Source organism: Eumetopias jubatus, unplaced genomic scaffold (assembly GCF_037043125.1).
Source record: "Eumetopias jubatus isolate StellerSeaLion01/CBP00866 unplaced genomic scaffold, mEumJub1_p1.0 scaffold_6, whole genome shotgun sequence".
In the NCBI taxonomy this organism is placed as follows: domain Eukaryota; kingdom Metazoa; phylum Chordata; class Mammalia; order Carnivora; family Otariidae; genus Eumetopias; species Eumetopias jubatus.
Window position 1 is genome coordinate 14,038,595 of NW_028274812.1, and position 6,000 is coordinate 14,044,594.

Consider the following 6,000-nt stretch of genomic DNA (forward strand, 5'->3'; position numbering starts at 1 on the left):
TGCCCAATTAGCTCCCTTTCCTCAAGGAATAATTATCCTGTTGATTCATCTTGGTCTTTCTTTTTGTGCTGTTGTTCCCCTTCAAAAGTCTAGAGGTCTTTGCGTATCAATCATGTTTATGAATGGAGCCCCTGGTTGCTATATAGAGGTGACTTGGGGCAGTTTTGCTTCATTATATAAGCCTGTTTCCTCTTTCTTCAGTAGCCCACCTTCCTGAATTGGAAGGCTGCACTGAAGGACACAGAAGGTGAACTTTGTGTACATGCAAAAGGGACAGCTTAACTATAAAGCACAAGGGCAGGCCTTGAATTGGGCTTCTTGGAAAAAGAGTACAGGAAGTTACACACAGATAGCTCACTGGAGAATGCTCTTTGTAGATACAGCTGGAAGAAAGTGAGCATGGCCACACTGAGCAGGTACAGGAGCTGACTTGACAATGCAGTGGAAGATGAGACTTCAGCCCATCCTACCAGGAGCTATTGAGCTAGGATGGCCCTTCAGAGTTGTCCCAAATTGAGGCACACACACACTCCTGGTGCAGGAGGTTTTTCCTATGTACAGCAAAAAGACTATGGCTTTTATATTTTGCCTTGGCTAAGCAGTGAATCATCATTGTTCAATAAATCCATGAATCAAATGTACTCAGCAACTGCCTCCCAATTCATAGTCCTTATAATTAACCCTTTCCATCATACTTCTCAAGCACCAGAGATACTGAGCAGCAGGTGGTGATTTGTTTCCACCAAATACACATCCCATTTTACCACTGGTGAATATTTTGACAACAAGCTAGAGCTACCCATAATCTATTTTCCACCAATAATTGCCAGACAGCTGATAAAAGCCTTAGTGCTAAAATTTTATTTAATATCTATTTCCTACACCAATCCTGAGGCCAAATATACTCGCTTGGGCTCCATGGTGATAGATCCTGAGGTATGGAGTTGCATGGAGTATTGGGGAGTGGTGTCAAGAGAGAGACTATAAAAAGTGAGAAGGAAGGATTGGATCCATAAAAGAGCCGACCCTCAGTGTGGTTGTAAATGAGTCTTTAGTTGATTCTAGTTAAAGCAAGATGACTGAGACATTCTACTTCTGTATCAACCAGTTATTATCCTTCTGCCATCTTCTCCCAGGGGTTAAAACTTTGGGTGGTGCATTTCTCTGCTCCTGAGAGCAGTTGCCTAAGAAAAATACAGCAGTGACCTTTCAGCAACCAATATTCCTTAGTTGCTCAGGGAAAGGTACCTTGGCCCTCAGGAGGGAACCTAGGGGGAAATACAGAACTACATATACGCAAGCGAAAATTTGATGAGTTTCGACATATGACTAGCTCATGGAAATGACCACAACAATCAAGATAATTAAGATTATCAATCAACCTCAATAGTTTCACATGCCCCTTTGCAATTGCATCTCCTGCCCCTACCCTGGGCCAGGCAGTCATTGATAGAATTTCTGATACCATGGATTAGTTTCTAGTTTCTATAATTTTATATAAACAGAATCATATATTGGGGTGCTTGGGCGACTCAGTCCGTTAAGCGTCTGACTCTTGATTCTGCCTCAGGTCATGGTCTCTGGGTTGTGAGATTGAGCCCCACGTTGGGCTCTGCACTGAGCATGGAGCCTGCTTAAGATTCTCTCTCTCTCCCTCCCCGCTCCCCCTCCCCAGTCTGCTTGTGCAAGCTCTCACACTCTTTCTAATATTTAGTAAATATTAGTAAATAAAAGTATTTAATTTTGATGAAGTCCAATATATTACCTTTTAAAATAATTTGCATCATGTTTAAGAAATCTTTGCCAAACCCAAATCCCTATATCCTTCTGGTTTTGTCTATAAGTTTTATAGTTTTTAGCCATTATTTTTAGGACAGCAATCCATTTTGGGTTAATTTTTATAGAAACCTTGAAGTATGGGTTGAGGTTAACATTTTAACACATGGCTATAAAATGGGTTCTAGAAGGGAGGGGGCTGGGGGGGATGGTTTAGCCTGGTGATGGGTATTAAAGAGGGCACGTATTGAATGGCGCATTGGGTGTTATACTCAAACAATAATCATGGAACACTACATCAAAAACTAATGATGTAATGTGTGGTGATTAACATAACATAATAAAATAAAATAAAAAATTGTTTCAGCATCATTTGCTGAAAAAAATTTCCTTTCCCTCCATCGAATTGTCCTGGGATCTTTCCTGTGTCTTTGCATGCATGGGCGCCATATATTGAATTTTAACTCCTGAGTGATAGACATTTTTATATGACTATAAATATTTTTTAGCTTTGTTCTAAAATTCAGTCAAGTGACTTGAAATTTGATCCTTCAAGTCTTATTTATAACATTGTTAGATGGGACCAGAGAAGCCTTTAGTCTGGGGCTAATATTTCCCACTGAGGCAAGAACCTTCCACTCAGGGGGCGCCTGGGTGGCTCAGTTGGTTAAGCGACTGCCTTCGGCTCAGGTCATGATCCTGGAGTCCCGGGATCGAGTTCCGCATCGGGCTCCCTGCTCAGCAGGGAGTCTGCTTCTCCCTCTGACCCTCTTCCCTCTCGTGCTCTCTATCTCTCATCCTCTCTCTCTCAAATAAATAAATAAAATCTTTAAAAAAAAAAAAAGAACCTTCCACTCAGAAACCCACAGAGTATGTTTTCCCTATCAGGTAGGAAAACAAACTTGTTCTGGCCCTCCATGAGACCAAGAATTGACCCTTTTGCGCCTTTTAGGTGTTTCCTTCTCTGGTCTCAGGTAATTTCCTCATGCACACATGCTAATCCATACTCAGCAAAGAACTGAGGAAAACCCTGGACAGATCTAGAGATTCTCGCTCTCTCACTGGGCTCCACCTTGGTTTGCCTTCCTGCTCTGTAGGCAGTAAACAGACAATCACAGGGTTTGCCTCCTCTGCGTTTCCTCTCTCAGTGATCCTATGCTGCGTGATGCCCATTTTCTGAAAAACTTGTCAAATATTTGGGGATTTTTTTTTTCAAATAGGAGGGTAACTCTGCCTCCTTTGGCTCCATCTCCATCAGAATAAGAAAATGACTATAGTCCAACATATTTTAAAGGATATCTTGTCACCACAAGTCAAGTGGTTCATTTTCTTTAGTGTGATGATTCTCAAAATATAGTGGGAAGCAGAAAAATCGCTTGAGAAACTTGCTCAAAATACATATTCTAATATCCTGCCCCAGAAATTCAATTGACTAGATCTGGAATGGAATAAGTTATCTGAATTTTTAGCAAGTCTGATACTGAATTTTCAAGAACTCTGATACGAGGGGTTAACAGGTTATAATTTGAGAAACTTGCTTCTGTGATTATTCTGTCCAGGTTAATGTGGGCAAAAATGACTCGGCTGCATGCTTGAGGTAGGGAGGGTAGAGACTGGCAGTATTTGTGTTGTTAACCCTTTGATTAATTATCATTAATATATAACCCTTTCCCCCTCCAACCCTGAGTACCTTCTTATCCAGAGTTTGGAGTCTCTCCATAGCTGAGCTGAGTGAAAAGACCTTTCAAGTGATTTAGCCATTCTCTGTGTTTGTTCCATGTTGCTGTCTCAGCTTTAGACTGTCATTATGATCAAATCTTCTCTCTATCTTTCAGAAATTTTTCAAAATATCTAGGTGTTAATGACCTTTGTCTCATTCTCAGATTGCTATGAATCCATTTCTTTATAAATATTTCATTGTCATTTCAATTTATTGGGGAATAAAGTAAGGGTAGATTCAATTCACTATCTTCAACTTGAAGACATGATTTTTAAATAGCCTTGGAAGTAATCTCTTAAATGGAGTGTTTCTTATTATCTGAGTGAGGAATTTCTATAAATTTCTACTAAGACAATACTTGTATAGTCTTAATAATAATGTTTGCATTTTTTATAATAATTAAATCACTTTCCAACAATTTTTATTTATCATTTAAATAACATACCTTTTACAAGGATCAGCATTTTTTGGTACATTTTACTAACTGAAAGCCATACACTGGCAAGAATAAAATTCCAAGCTTTTTGATTTTTAAGATAATTAAGACTTACTTTCATGCTTTTGTTTTTTGTGTATGTTGTTAAAATCATCTTAATTATAGGAACATTTACTGCTGCTAAAGTCCATATTGCTGCAAAAATTTGAGGATGAATAAAATTAAATAAGTCTATTGGGTATTTTGATTCATCCAATTTATATTAATAGCTTAACTTGTTGACCTACGGTGATTACTAGTTGCTGAGCATTGGTGTAAGTGATTCCTATAAATCAGCTCTTAGTCTTCACAAGAACTCCATGAAGTACACATTATTACTCTGGATTTTATTAATGGAGAAACTGTGGTACAGAACAATTCAAGTCACACAGTCAGAAATTGTAAAAGCTCAGACCCAAAATCTTGGAATTTTGCTCAAAAATCTGTGCCTTTAGCTACTATCCTCCTCTGCCACTTATAGTAAAGAATTCTCTGTATTTAATCTAAAGAATCATTTTTTAGTTGATCAGTTCAATATTATAAATACTGTCAAGAGGACATTTTAAGCAGTCTGCTTTACAAAAACAAAATTTCACAAAACTTTTGATTATTCTCTTTAGTGACATTAACTGACTCTGATTTTTACAGCCACCATTACTTCCAATCATCTTCTTATCACTGGGGAGTTAAGTATTAGGTTTGCATATTAATCTCTCTTACCAGTCAAGAGGCATTCTATTAGAATTTTAAATTGACTTAGCAATAAAAACAAAGCCTAGAAGTCTACCTAGGAAATTACTATTTCAATATATCATGGTTAAAAAAAAAGTGATCACAAGGACACCTGGGTGGCTCAGTTTGTTAAGCGTCTGCCTTGGGCTCCCTGCTCAGCGGGAAGCCTGCTTCTCCCTCTCCCACTCCCCCGGCTTGTGTTCCTTCTCTCGCTGTCTCTCTCTCTGTCAAATAAATAAATCAAATCTTAAAAAAGTAAATAAATAATAAAAAAATTTAAAAAGTGGTCTTGTGTGTATTTAAGTTTGATTGTTTACCTTACCCTTTGATTTTGATTCCACCTCCCCTTTTTAACCAGCTTTTACTTCATCATCGCTATGTGCCCAAAGGAGTAGTTAACAGGTGACATCACAAGGACTAACTTTAAAGAACCATTTAAATTTTAATGGAGACTTTAACCAAAAGATCGGTTAAGGACGCATCTGGTCTTGGATAGCTTTGCAGAATTGGCTCAAGAAAGTATTCATGGAGCCTCTAGTTAATGAATAAAATGAGTAACATACTGCAGCACACTGACTCTGGAGAGGAGATTAAAAAAGAGCCATATTGCTCTTTTACCAGGGACCCGCCAATGTGCACTGTGTTAGCGCCAAAACCTGAAGAGGGTGGCACAAGTCATCACTGAGAAATACTACACGCACCGGGACAGCGATTTCCATACCCCCAAGGACGAGTGCACGGGGATCGCCATTATTCCCAACAAGAAGCTCCACAACGAAGTAGCAGGCTGTGTGACACATCTGACCAAGCAAATTCACAGAGGCCCGGTTGAGAGGGACCCCCATCAAACTGCAGGAGAAGGAGAGAGAAGGGAGAGACAATTGTGTTCCTGAGGTCTCAGTTCTGGATCAGATCTTTGAAGTAGATCGTGACACTAAGAAGATATTGAAGGTCTTGGACTTTGGCAGTTTGTCCAACCTGCAGGTCATTCAGCCCACAGTTGGGGTGAATTTCAAAACACTACATGGAGCCGTTTGAATCTTTCTGCTGTGCTGTAATATCTTCAATAAACCTTGGACAACAACAAAAAGAGCCATATTTTAGAAGAAAAGCTATTAGTATGATTACTATATCCAGCTTTATCTAGAGAAAACAACCTTTATAAGTCACTAATATGGTAAAATAAACAGTAGCTGGAGATAAGCAAATGTTTGAGGAGAAAAAAAAAATGTGAGGAATGGAAACTTCCCTTATATTCCTTTTGTACCTCAGACATGCTCTAGAGGCCTAAAGCTGG

General features: G+C 39.0%; 1 pseudogene; it reads left to right on the top strand.

Moving 5' to 3' along the window:
- Positions 1 to 5,793, top strand: part of LOC114209221 (small ribosomal subunit protein eS17 pseudogene) — a 46,718-nt pseudogene extending 40,925 nt beyond the window's left edge.
- The last annotated feature ends 207 nt before the right edge of the window (positions 5,794 to 6,000 follow it).